The following is a 14,996-nucleotide window of genomic DNA, read 5'->3' as shown; positions in this document are numbered from 1 at the left end:
CTTCATGTATTATTTTATAAAGTGAAGTTTATTTTATGTGGTTAGATTTGGTAGTTATTATTTTTATCAGGGAGAAATGTCATCTCTCACATATGTTAGTCTTTGGTTTGTTTAGAACTGTGTCAGGTAGTGTGAAGGGATATAATACATTGTCCTAGGAGGATTACAGTCTAGTTAAGGAGAAAGAATAGATGCCTGTAGCTGCCAGATTTAGTACCAAAGGACTTAGACATTAATTATACACTGTCATATTGTTTCTAATCATTTGGTGGGTGTTGGAGGTAGTTTATGAACTGGAGAGTCACTGCAGTATTTGTGGAAGTTTTGTTGTGGAACTGTGATTTAGATAAATTGGAGAAAAAGAGATGAAAATTTTAGGCTAGAAGAACTAAATAGAAAACACACAGGGATAAATGTCTGTGTTTGTGGAGGGAACAGATGAGGAAATAAAGGCATAAGGGGTAGAAGGCAGAGGATTTGAGAGCCTAGATTTTGAAAGACTATGAAGAGAGGAGACAGGAAGTTGGATTCCAAGGAAACATTTTGTTCAGGGCATTGCTTCATGGCTAACTCACAGACTTACCTCCTTTATATCTTTCAAATTAAGCTCTGCATTTTCCTTTTTTCTTAGTGGTGTTTATGTTTGCATGTACATTGACTTCACATTCAGTGATTTAATATATTTTCATTTTGTATCCCCAAATAGATTTAAGGATTATGTCTTCTGTAGTAAATGTATTAGACTATTGTTGAAATTTGATTCAGAAAACCAATTTAGGGGGTCACCTAGTCCACTACCCTCTATAGTGGCCACTGACCTCCACCCACATGCCACCCCTCCCCCAACTTGTGCCTTCTTTTGTTTCCAAAGGCTTTCTGTGATTTTCTCCAAAGGCATAGCTTTGGGCTGCTGGAGCCATGTTGTCCAGCCACAGAGCTGGAAGTGCCTGGAGTTGAGCATTGCCATACTTACTGCTGGCCCTGGCCCTGCATCAAGGAACCTTGGCCAGTGCCTGAAAGGGGTGACTATGACAGTCCACCCCCTTGACTCAAGTAGGGACCGTGTTGAGGCTTTATTTGTGTGATCCAGAGTTCCCCTGCTCAGACTCAGGCTGACTTCACCTGAAGTCACACCCTTGTCTATTTTTTCCCCTCTCGTTTGCCCCCACAATCTTTCCTGGGAGCACTTCATAATCCCTGGCACATGAATCTTCATCTTAAGATTCGTTGGGAATACAGACTTAAGGCATTCTTATTTCACTCTGGGGAAACTGAGGCCTAACCAGTGTGTCCAAAGTAATGCACAGCCTAATTCTGTACCCAGATTTCTTGATTCCATGTCTATGCTCTTTTAACATCTCCTTTGTAGTTCTAGATATTCAGTAGACATATAATAGTTGTCTATTGAATTGATGAAAAATGACAGATGTACTAATTGTGTGCAAAGCATTTTACTAGATACTAAAGGAAACATGAATTTAAGATGCAATTCTTGCCTTCCAGAAGCTTAAAAAGAAGAGAAGGGATAAGATTAATACTCAAGAAAGGCCAGACAAATTACTAGTGGAATCCAGAAGAAGATGGACAGGGAGATCATGCATGATTAGAGCAGGCAGAGAGCTAGAGAGAGATGCAAAAACAGTGTGGCATCTGGATTGGGGCGGAGAAGGTTAGGTTTAAACAAGAGTTAATTTCAAAGCTGGTGATGTTTTTGGGTCCCAGCGTTTGTGGCCTAATGTTTTCACCCATCATTGGTAACATTTCCATATTATTATGAAATGGTGAAATGGCCTTTAAAATCATTTCAATGAATTTATTTAATATATAGATACACTGAATATATTTAATAATATTCCTGTTACTGAATATTTAGATTTCCCCAAATTTATGGTTATGGAATGACACTGTGCTGAAGATCTTTGCATATACATATTTGCTTCCATTTCTGAGAGGATTTGTCAAGGATAAATTACTAAAAATATAATTACGGGGAAAACTTTTTTGGGCATTCCTGAGACATATTGCCAAATTGCTTTCCAGAAAAGATTTAGTATGCCAGCACATCACTTCTCAGTGGTGCATGGCTTGTTGCTTCTCCAGCAGCTCTAGTCATTTATTGATTTATTAATTCACAAAATATTTATAGAGCACTAAATGGGAGACCACATGCTAGGTGGCACATCATTATTATGTAGAATTCCTTACTGGATTTTCCTTCTCTACTTTTTGTTTCCCTGCCCACAAAACTCAAATTTGGGGTTTTCTCTTTCTTACTAGAACCATGAGCACGTTGGTTTCTGAGCAGGAAAGGCTGAGAATTTCAGCATTTAGCCCATGAAGTTGAACTCATCTGTTGTCACTCAATTGGCCTGCTGTCACTCAGTTCAGAGGCCTGCAGGTTTACCTTCGCCAGAGAACAGGTCTCTGATCTTTAGACGAAATAGGGGAGGACCAGTGGCCTGACTGTGGTGAGGCTGGGGAGGGTGTCTGGGAGTGTAACTGACTATTTGTTTTTAAAACATGTTTTTTTTTTAATGTTTTATTTTTTTTTCCATTTATTTTTATTAGTTGGAGGCTAATTACTTTACAATATTGTAGTGGTTTTTGTCATACATTGACATGAATCAGCCATGGATTTACATGTATTCCCCATCCCCATCCCCCCTCCCACCTCCCTCTCCACCCGATTCCTCTGGGTCTTCCCAGTGCACCAGGCCCGAGCACTTGTCTCATGCATCCAGCCTGGGCTGGTGATCTGTTTCACCCTAGATAATATACATGTTTTGATGCTGTTCTCTCGAAACATCCCACCCTCGCCTTCTCCCACAGAGTCCAAAATTCTGTTCTGTACATCTGTGTCTCTTTTTCTGTTTTGCATATAGGATTATCATCACCATATTTCTAAATTTCATATATATGCGTTAGTATACTGTATTGGTCTTTATCTTTCTGGCTTACTTCACTCTGTATGATGGGCTCCAGTTTCATCCATCTCATTAGAACTGATTCAAATGAATTCTTTTTAATGGCTGAGTAATATTCCATGGTGTATATGTACCACAGCTTCCTCATCCATTCGTCTGCTGATGGGCATCTAGGTTGCTTCCATGTCCTGGCTATTATAAACAGTGCTGCGATGAACATTGCGGTGCATGTGTCTCTTTCAGATCTGGTTTCCTTGGTGTGTATGCCCGGAAGTGGGATTGCTGGGTCATATGGCAGTTCTAATTCCAGTTTTCTAAGAAATCTCCACACTGTTTTCCATAGTGGCTGTACTAGTTTGCATTCCCACCAACAGTATAAGAGGGTTCCCTTTTCTCCACACCCTCTCCAGCATTAACTGCTTGTAGACTTTTGGATAGCAGCCATCCTGACTGGCGTGTAATGGTACCTCATTGTGGTTTTGATTTGCATTTCTCTGATAATGAGTGATGTTGAGCATCTTTTCATGTGTTTGTTAGTCATCTGTATGTCTTCTTTGGAGAAATGTCTGTTTAGTTCTTTGGCCCATTTTTTGATTGGGTCATTTATTTTTCTGGAATTGAGCTGCAGGAGTTGCTTGTACATTTTTGAGATTAATCTTTTGTCTGTTGCTTCATTTGCTATTATTTTCTCCCAATCTGAGGGCTGTCTTTTCACCTTGCTTATAGTTTCCTTTGTTGTGCAAAAGCTTTTAAGTTTCATTAGGTCCCATTTGTTTATTTTTTCTTTTATTTCCAATATTCTGGGAGGTGGGTCATAGAGGATCCTGCTGTGATTTATGTTGGAGAGTGTTTTGCCTATGTTCTCCTCTAGGATTTTTATAGTTTCTGGTCTTACATTTAGATCTTTAATCCATTTTGAGTTTATTTTTGTGTATGGTGTTAGAAAGTTTTCTAGTTTCGTTCTTTTACAAGTGGTTGACCAGTTTTCCCAGCACCACTTGTTAAAGAGGTTGTCTTTTTTCCATTGTATATTCTTGCCTCCTTTGTCGAAGATAAGGTGTCCATAGGTTTGTGGATTTATCTCTGGGCTTTCTATTCTAAAACATGGTTTTCTTGTATGGCAAAAACCACTACAATGTTGCAAAGTAATTAGCCTTCAACTAATAAAAATAAATGAGAAAAAAACCCATGGTTTTCTTGAGATACAACTCACCCACTTAAAAGTATTAAATTCAGGGTTTTTACTGAATTCACAGAGTTGTGCAGCCATCGCCATAGTGCATTTTAGAACACTTTTAGAAAATCAGATCCTGTACCCCCTCGAAGTCATTCCCCATTCTCCCTCACCCTTCCAGCCCTGCTGCTGCTGCTGCTGCTGCTAAGTCGCTTCAGTCGTGTCCGACTCTGTGCAACCTCATAGATGGCAGCCCACCAGGCTCCCCCGTCCCTGGGATTCTCCAGGCAAGAACACTGGAGTGGGTTGCCATTTCCTTTTCCGATGCTTGAAAGTGAAAAGTGAAAGTGAAGTCGTTCAGTCGTGTCTGACTTATAGCAACCCCATAGATGGCAGCCTACCAGGCTCCTCTGTCCATGGGATTTTCCAGGCAAGAGTACTGGAGTGGGGTGCCATTGCCTTCTCCACTTTCAGCCCTAGGTAACCACTAATCCATTTTCTGTCTCTGTGGGTTTGCCTATTCTGGACATTTCACATAACTGAAATCATACAGTATACGACCTTTTTGTGATTGGTTTCATTCACTTGGGATGTAGTCAAGGCTCATCCATGTTGTAGCATGTGTCGGAACTTCACTCCCTTTTGTGACCAAATAACATTCCATTGTATGGATAGAGCACATCTTGTTTGCTCATTCAGCAGTTGATGGACATTGGGTTGCTTCCACTCTGGGGGCTGTTAGGCATGATGCTGCTATCAACATTCCTGTACAAGTTTTTGTGTGGATGTGTTTTTGTTTGTCTTGGGAGTGGAATTGCTGGGTCCTGTGATAACTCTGTTTAGTCATTTGAGGAACTGTCAGATTGCTTTTCAAAGTGTCTGTAGTATTGTACATTTACAGTGGATGAGGGTTCCAGTTTTTAACTATTTCTTAAGTAGACTTTCAGGCAGTGTGTAAGCCTTGCCTTTCCTGTCACTACTGAGGCACCTGCAGGTTCTGTGATGTTTCAGTGTTTCTCACTGGCTGGTACTGGTTTCTACTCATCTATTGGCTTTCCCCTCTCCAAAACTGTGTGCTGTCGTTTTTTCCCCCATTCTCTTTATTTCTCATATATGTATATTTTTTCTACTTTATCCATTTGCTCTCATTTCAATGAGGTTTCAAGATGTATTTGAGGTAAGCACATGTGTTCAATCTACCAGCTTAAACTGGAAATTCCTTGTTTCTTCTCTTTTAAATTCATATAAATTTTAATACATCTGATTCAAAACAACATTTAAAATATTATCCCATTTTATGAGATGGTCTCTATCACTCTCAGAGAAGGCAATGGCACCCCACTCCAGTATTCTTGCCTGGAAAATCCCGTGGATGGAGGAGCCTGGTAGACTGCGGTCCATGGGGTCGCTAAGAGTCGGACACGACTGAGCGACTTCACTTTCACTTTTCACTTTCACACATTGGAGAAGGAAATGGCAACCCACTCCAGTGTTCTTGCCTGGAGAATCCCAGGGACGGGGGAGCCTGGTGGGCTGCCGTCTATGGGATCACAGAATCAGACACGACTGAAGTGACTTAGCAGCAGCAGCAGCTCTATCATTCTGTTTCCCTGTTTATGTTTCCCCACCTCTCTTTCTTTCTCTCATCTATATATATACCTATCCATTTCTTTATTCTGTTTCTACAGGCATAGAGAGAAATGTGTATTGCTCACCAAATATTAACACTGTTTATTTCTGTTTGATTTGGGTTAATTCTTTGCTTTCTGATATGTTTCTGTGTTGCTTTTTTTTTGTTTTTGTTTTTTGGCTTTTTTAAAGTAATAAACATGGATAAATTTTATTAAAATGATGAAATCATTATCCCCCCAACACCTACAAAATTTGATGTCATGGAAACTGAGTAGGATGCCTCAAAGCAAGCATAAATAACATCAGTAAAGTAGAGGAGTTGAAAAGGATAAAGACTGAAAAAGGATGATTTTTCCTCCAATTGTAGGCTCTACATTTATGTTTTTAATTGGCAAGTTTAATTTTGATATCAGAGAGAGTTAAATATATACTACACATATACCATGTCATATTTAAAACCTAATAAATAACAAGATACTTATTGGTATCTCTAGAGACTCAAATGTTGCAACTGTCTCTGAGGTTAATGAAAACTCTGTTTATAAAAATAAAGCTATAATTTGGCCTATTTTATCAGAATAGCATAAACAGAAATTTTTTTCAAGTAAAAATTTTTTGTTGTATTTATTGTACATTGCAGGCAGATTCTTTACTGTTTGAGCTACCAGGGAAGCCCATTTATTGTACAGTCTATGACAAATGTGAATATGAACATGCGTGTCTTGACTATATCATGTCAATAAATAAATGTTTTGGGGGAGGAAAAATGCAATATCACCTACTCAGGAAATTTTCTCAAGTGCAAGGTAAAATGAAGTTCAGTAGAAGAAGGAAACAAATGAGAACAAGGGCATTTTGTTTAGCATGAACTTCACCTTTCAGATAGGGCTCATGTAGGATCATACCTCCCAGTTCTGAGTCCTGAGCCTAGGAAAACAAAATGACTTTATTACCTCCAAGCTGAAAGTCAAAGGTACAAAGTCACTGCTATGTACCTAGTCCTGAAATCCAAATTCTAATACTGTTCCCCCTGAGTGACAGTAGACCATCTCCTCTCCTCTTCTTTCTGATTGTGGGTTTTGTCACCACCTTTTCCTCTGATTCTAATTTCAATTGCTTTTACACATCTGTGAAATCAGTTGTCATCTACACTAGTGCAGAAAGGGTGGTCCAGGAACCACCAGCATCAGTGTCACTTGAGATCTTTTAGAAATGCATTTTGTTGTGCCCCACCCCTACCGAATCAGCATCTCTGCGGTAAAGCCCAGGAAGATGCATGTTTATTTCCTGGTGAGAACCAGCAGTATACAAGATATCATTTGGGATAGCTGGTGACAATCTTTCTGAATAGGTGTTGAGAGACAATTCTCCAAGGATGTCTTATTTTTGCATAGCTTGTGAGCAGAGACAGTAACTGGCCTTTGTTCTGGACTCTTTTTCCTAGGATGTTTGTATGGCAAATAGTCTTGGAAGACAGAGCTCACAACATTCTTCAGAAGAAGGTAGATTTACACTATCTTGTATGATAAAAAAATAAAAACTTTCTCCTAATGAGGCAAAGGGTAGACATGCTGACTGCCCATTATAAAAGAATCAGTTTGGGGCTCATCAACTGTGACTCACACCCACTGCAGGAGAACATCTATTGGATTTCCTCTGTATCACCCAATGGGACACTTAGAAGAATTGACACGAGCATGATATTCATGCTGCTGGCTGTGCTGTAATAAAGTCCTTTGTCTCTGGTCCAGGAATCTCTTGTCCTCTGCCAGCACCCAAGAAACTGTGGCAGAGTAACTTGTCAGCTTGCCACTAGGGTAAAACCTCAGACCTTTTCCAATTCTTGTTAAATAGTTCTTCACTAATGTAACTTGGTACAAGGAATTTTTTGTTTTCACAATCCATTGCTTTTGGTTAAGATATTGAATCTCTAGACATTCCCCACTCAAATACAAGATTATCTGGGAAGTATGACATTAGCTATCAGTCTCAGTTCATGTTATCAGATGAACTGGCAAGTCTTGAGAAAACAAAAGGTGGTTTTTAAAGAGTCAGGAAGTGGACATATCTTGAAAAGAGGGACAATGGAAATAGTCGGCCTCAGAGGGGTGCCCTACAGGAAAGGCCCAGAAGACACACTTTTGTGCTTTGAAATTTTGCCTGGAATCTGTTCATCAGCATCCATCTCAGCTGGACACAATGCACTCTGATTTGCTGTAATTCCCTTCCTCATTCACAGTGAATCAAGGGCATCTGCTGGCAATGCTGTGGATTCTGTTGTTTGCAAACAGCAAGTAAACATCATCCATTGTCTGGGGTTTTAGGAATGGAAGTTATTATAATATGGGCAGTAAGAAGGTTTACCATGCAGTCAAAGAAGAAGGGATAAAGAGCTAATAAAACAAAGAAAAGGGTAATGGGGAGATTTCTAGGATTACCAATTTGTGCTGAAGCAAATTTTGTCCACAGTCACTCTTAGGAATTTTCTCTCTTTGTTTGATAAGTCCCCATGTGAAGTGACACACAGATTATTCAGCAATACTTCTTTTGAAGCATCAGTCAGATACTTACATTGAGAAACACCAGCCTAGTGACCTAGACTGGAGTTTCTGGTTCCATACACATTCCAATGAACTGAGAATTTACAGTTAAATATGGAGACCAGAATTTTTGCATCCCAAATTGGGATATATATGGTCTGACAAATACATGTTTATTTATACAACAACAGAAAATGTTAAATTGAGATAATCCTGGGAAAGCCAGAATGCTCAGCATACGGTTAAGTCACACACATTTTAACAATGCTAAAATTATGAGATGATAAAACACTTATAGTCCTAACATACAGAACACAGTTATCTGTTGATTCAATGACCTCAGGGTCACATCAACACCAATTAAAATGTTTTGACTCTTAAGCTATTTTAGTTTCTATCTATTTTGGATAAATGATGCATCTGTGGATACAGTTTGGTTTTGTTTAATTCTGAGTGCAGTTGTACTTCTATCTGAATGGTTCTCTGAGAAACGATGAAGATTTTCATTGGAAAGCTTTCTACCATGTCTAAGGGCTTAATTGTAAATTAATTTCTTATTTGGAATCTGTTTCATATGGATTTCCAAAGTAACCTATATAATAGTAGTAGTAATAGTGAAAATAATCCAGGACTGTCGAAGAAACTATCCTGCTTACATATTCTCTCTCCATTTTGTCCACTTGCTGTCCTGCCCTACAGAAGGTACTCTCATCAAACCTGGGCCTTTGGGAAAAAGTTCTCAAGTAGCAAAGTCCCTTATTTAATTTCCCTGGTGGTAAGAAATACAGAAAACTTTAACAAGATCCTTCTGATTGAATTCATTTGGTCCACAAGGACACTAATGAAACCATGATAACAGAGGATAAGCTCCAGAAATGTCTAAAGTTTTTTGTTGTTTTTTGTGTTTGTTTGTTATGGTGCTCTGTGCCCTTGCAGTATCTGAGACTGGGGATTGAAACCAGGCCTATGGCAGTGAAAGCCCAGAGTACTAAGCACTGGATCACAAGGGAATTCCCAATGTCTAAATTCTGAAACCAACACCTTATGTTATATTTAAAGTTTACAGATTTCTGAAGTTGGTATTCTAAAACTTCAGAGGACTATGGTATTTCAGAATAATGCTTCTAGTGTTTATGTCTTTTTTTTGTGTGTGTGTTTATGTCTTTATATACCATATCAGTATATTTATTCATTCATTCGTTTAATCAAATACTTTTTGGATTCCTCCTATGTGCAGAACTTGATCAACACTGGGGCCAAAATGTTAATAAGGTAAAAATTCCTGCACTTGAGGAGCGAAAAAATTTGCCAAGAAAATGATGACCAAAGCAGATTATTCCTGTACACTCTACTAAATGGTACAATACAAATAGTGACCTTTGTCACCTTTGTCTGTGAAACCAAAGAGAGGGTGAAGAATTTAGTCTGGGGAGTAGGACCCATAAGGGAAGGTGACATCAGGTTTCTGAAAAGGAGCAGTGCTCAAGAGAATCCTAGGAAGTACAAATTATTCCTTTCTGTAGCAGCAGGGATAGGAATAGATAAGATTACCAAGTGGATTCTTTACTGTCTGAGCGACCAGGGAAGCCCAGCTGTTAGTTACAGGGTCCTTACCAAGTGGGCTTCCCAGGTGGCTTAGTGGTGAAGAATCCACCTGCCAACGCAGGAGATGCAGGATACATGGGTTTGATCCCTGGGTTGGGAAGATCCCCGGGAGAAGGAAATGGCAACCCACTCCAGTATTCTTGCCTGGAGAATTCTATGGACAGAGGAGCCTGGTGGGCTACAGGCCATAGGGTCACAGAGAGTCAGACATAGTGATTAAACAACAACTTAATAAGTGCCAGACAAAGCACTAAATATTTGGCATGAGCTATCTTCGTATGATATACTCTCCAACCAAAATGGTAGATACTTGTATTACCATTTTACAGAGGAAAAGACTGAAACTTTAAGAAGTGAAGTAACCGGCCCAAGATCATATAGGTAGGAAAGAGCAAAATTTTCATATATGAGTGACTGAAATCATGTAACAGTCATAAATCTGGAATTGTAGTATCTCACCATCAAATTGTAAGATCATAAGAGAGACCATGTGAGTGGTACAACACTGTCTAAACAATTTTCATGGCATAAGTTATTTCAGCTTTTCTTGGGAAGGAATCAGAAGCTCTTCATCTCCTTCAGGCAAGGTAGCACTTAGCAGCAAAGTGTTCGTGTCCGCCAATTATACCAACATTTCCTCACAGGGCCCTAACCTCCTGAGTTCAGAGAGTGAGGCACCTCCACTTGAAATCAAATAAAAATGGATTTTGTTTGTGGTTTTGTGACAGAATATAATTTGTTTTACTTTTAAAAATAGTGACTTGAATATAAATAACCTGTCTGGTTTGCACATAGGTTAGTCATATGAATATTATAACACAGCAGTTCCTATTTCCTCATTTGTAAATTTCTTTCCTGCTGGCCGTAACATTTTTCCAACCAGTATTTCACCAAATGTTTGGTTACCTCCCTTAAACCTCCCTCAGTAGACATCTGTTGGACTCTTAGACTCAGTCACATCTACTGTAATATCTCTTTTAACCCTTAAAATGAACTTTGTAAAATAATTTATACTAGGCCTTGCACAATTTAGTGTATTCCTCAAGGTCGCACTTGTCCAATGTCATAGAGTTAACAGAGTCAAGTTAGGAATTCAAATTTTTTAAAAATGTGTTTGTTTATTTATTTATGGCTACATTGGGTCTTTGTTGCAGTGCAGTCTTTTCTCTGGTTGTGCTGAGCAGGGGCTACCCTTCTGTTGTGGTGTACAGGCTTCTCATTGTGGTGGCTTCTCTTGTTGCGGAGCATGGGTTCAAGGGTACACAGGCTCAGTCATTCTGGCACACAGGCTTAGTTGCTCTGTGGCATTTAGGATCTTCCTGGACCAGGGATCAAACCTGTGTCTCCTGCAATGGCAGGTGGATTCTTTACCACTGAGCCACCAGGGAAGCCCAAGAATTCAAATATTTTGACACCATGTCCCCTGTTCCACAAGACCAGAGGGTCTCCTTACAAATGAAATGAGACTATCCCTCCATAAGTTGGCTGAAATAAAACATTAAATAATCAAGATAGCCAGTATCTGATTGTATCAGAAGTGTTGGCTTAGCAAATAAGTGTTATGGGGTGAAGTCATCATGAGCTCTGGGGATCAGACTGGGTTTGGCTGGGTGGGTAGAACAAGCGCAAGGCAGTGGCTTGCTTGGCTGGAATAAAAGCATCAGCAAATGTGTTGAGTTATGGCTAAGCATGTGGTCTGTGGACAAAGAAAAAGTCTTCCTGGTGTCAGTCTTTGGAATTATTTCAGAGGTAAGCTTTTCAGTGTTAGTACCAAGGCCTTGAATACTTTAAGGACTAAGATAGTATGAAAATAAAGCACACCTAGAAGGAGAATCTGGAGATATGTTTTAAACCATGTTAATGTGCAGAAAACCAGAATGGTGGTTACTTAATTTAATAGACAGTCGACCATGTCCATATAAAAGCACAGGCTTCTAGACTTAAGGCAGGTTAAACACAGTGTATTTGATGACAGGTATACCACATAAAAATATGATCTTTGTTTTTAATTCTATCTTGGTGAATGCAAGCATATTACATATTCCACTTGCAATCATTTTTCTCAGCAGTTCATCCATTGACATGCACACACACGCATGTGAGCAGATGTTTTCTAGTACCTTTGGCAGAAGAATTTAGTGCCTTGTACACATCACACCTGCCATGTCATGCTTATTGATTGAACGATTCAGCATGCTGAAAGGTACTGGGTGAGATATTAATTTTAAAATGAAAGCCTTCACATCTGCTAATGCCTGTCAGTCTCCGGAGTGAATGTGCCATTCGAGCCAACGGAAGTGGGCAGAAGCAGCCTTCACGGGTAGGGCTGACAAGTTATTTTGAGTCTTCTGAATTACCTTTATTGTCGCCCAGTACTTAGAGTCAGACCTCTCCTTCCATTAAACTCCAGCACTAGCAGTACTTCTGGAAACAGCTCTAGTGGTTTGGAACTCATCTTTCTGGCTTTTTGCATAAATGGAATATTTGTGGTAGTTGAACGATAAATGGTGAGATAATGGTGTTTTACAGGCAGTGAAATGACAAGGTCAGTTTTAATTAAGCTGAGATCAACCTCAGTCTGTATTGCACACTTCTGATTAGGTTATTTCAAATTAACATAAGTTTTGGGAGACTTCACTGAAGTCAGTGGTGTTAAACACCAGCTGTGCTGGCAGAAAAGCGTGGGATATGAGAAGGAGATAGCATTCACATTGAAATTAGCACTTGGCACAATATAATTCTCTGATTGCAAACTATGTGGAGTTGCCTGTGCTAATTGGTTGATTTTATTTGAAGCAGATGTTGTTAGCTTTCCCACTAATGATCTGGAGAGAAATTCTTTTGAAAGACATGCCATGTTAGGATCTCTGCAGTATAATAAGCTAATTACAACTTTAAGTACTTGCAGTAATTAGCACAATGTGTATAAAGTGTTCGTGATCTTTTCACCCTGCCACATTATTGTCAGGGCAGCTTGAAAAACAAAAAGGAATGCTGGCTGGATTGAGTCTCCCTGGTCTAGGCGCTTCATTTCCCAGACTTCCGCACTAAAGAGATAATGAACTCGACTTCAATCCTTCTCTTCAGGCATGTCAAAAAGGTTTAGTGCTGATCCCCACCCCACCCAAAAAATGGAGAGTGGAATTTGCCAAACTGAAATGTTCTCATGCACACTTATGCCTTTATGACTTGTGAGGTCTTCATCACATGAGTAAACCAAGGTATCTGAGGATACCAGTAGCCTATTTATCTCATGTTCATTTATTTTATTATCAGTTCAATCTGGTGATCAAACCTATATTTTATTTGAGAACAGTTCCCCATCAAACTTCCAAGCCACAACCCAAACTTCCCTACAGAGAACACTTTATGTGTTTGATATTTCTGTAAGCCTAAAATCTAGTCTTTCTGTATTTTGAACAGCCAAGTTATTACATATATATATACACATAAATATACACACACACATACATATATGTGTATCTTGCTTATAGTGATTATCAGAGGGAAGACATAATAGGAGTAAATGTGAGAAGTGTGACAAAAATGTAAAAAAAATGGATTGGGGGAAAAAAAGAATTGATAGAAACAAATTCTTAATAACATATCAAGCAAAAGTCCAGAATTAACTGCTGTTAAATGAGTGAATCTGACGTTGAGACTGGTGGCTAAAATTCTTGTATCTCTAAGAAGATGCTAAGCTGAATAGTAGAAAATAATTTATAGTAAAATGTCACTGTTTCAGCAGTTCTTTGTGACTTTTTAGAGAATGTTTCAGAGTTTAGATTTTTCAGATCTATTATTTGAGATAGATGCTTAAGAGTAAAAATGCAGCCATTCGTAATGGAGTCTTCTGCCAGAACAGGTGAACCTAAGTTTTTATATTTTCTTATGGCTCCTTCTTTGGCTTTAAGATACTTCTGAGGGGATGCAGAGACTGAACAAATGCTCCTTTTAAAATACCTTTGAAGAAGTTGGCTGGCGCCCTTGGCTCTCATTTATGGAAAGAAGGCAATCCAATCGCACTTTCTGAACTTGGCTAGAGAAATAAGATAGAAAATTCCCTTATTCTTACCTCTACTGCTGTCATCTCCTCAGTTCTGGGATTGAAAGCTGGGGTTTCTGTGGTTGCTGGATTTGTATCTACCTCCAGTAATGTAAAATTTCACAAGGTGAATAGCCAAGCTCCTGGTAACTTTAGGGATTAAAAGAGAGGAGGAGTTAAACAGAAATACCACAGCTATATGGCTTCTTAGGTGGCTCAGTGGTTAAAAAAAAATCAGCCTGCCAATTCAGGAGATGCAGGAGATGTGGGTTCGATCCCCGGGTTGGGAAGATACCCTGGAGAAGAAATGGCAACCCTCTCCAGTATTCTTGCCTGGAAATTCCATGGACCGAGGAGCCTGGTGGGCTACAGTCCATAGGATCGCAAATATAGTGGGACATGACTTAGCAACTGAACAACAACAATTTGAGAAAAACAAAGACAGAGATGCTGATGAAGATTCACCCTCTTGAATTATTAAAAGGGGATTCCAGTATTTTAACCATTCTTCATAAATACAAATAAACATTTATGGTTATGAAATTTTATTGCTGTAAGTAATGAAAAGCAGTAGAGACTTTGTACTTTTCCTGAGTTTACACAGCTTCAAGTCCTCAGTTGAACCCATAAGAAATAATTATGTTCAAGCAAAACATACAAGGACAGAGTTCAGACCTAGTGTTCACATTTTTCACCTGTCACTATGTCTGGCATGTCTTAGGTGTATAATAAATGGTAAATGGATGAATCTTTTTTAGTGAAAAGTTAATGACTCATTCTCTGTCACTGCCTTGAGGTTTGATACATTCCTGAAAGTATTGTCATGAATTAGAACTGCTTGAAGCACCATATATAATTATTTGTCTAATTGGACTTGATATACTCATGAGTATTTTAGTGCAAAAAGTTAAAGGGACATACTGGGTATTTGGAGCTTTGACATCCAGCATCCTTATTGATAAAATATCAAAGTGTTATTTGGCTGTGGAAGGGATCAACCCACTTAGAAATGGAGCATCTGCTAGACTACCAAAAAGTTGTTTAACAATAAACCAATGAATTTCCTTTTTTTGTCA

This window comes from Odocoileus virginianus, chromosome X (assembly GCF_023699985.2).
Source record: "Odocoileus virginianus isolate 20LAN1187 ecotype Illinois chromosome X, Ovbor_1.2, whole genome shotgun sequence".
In the NCBI taxonomy this organism is placed as follows: Eukaryota; Metazoa; Chordata; class Mammalia; order Artiodactyla; family Cervidae; genus Odocoileus; species Odocoileus virginianus.
The sequence above is the reverse complement of the archived record's forward strand: the minus strand, read 5'-3'. Positions refer to the sequence as shown.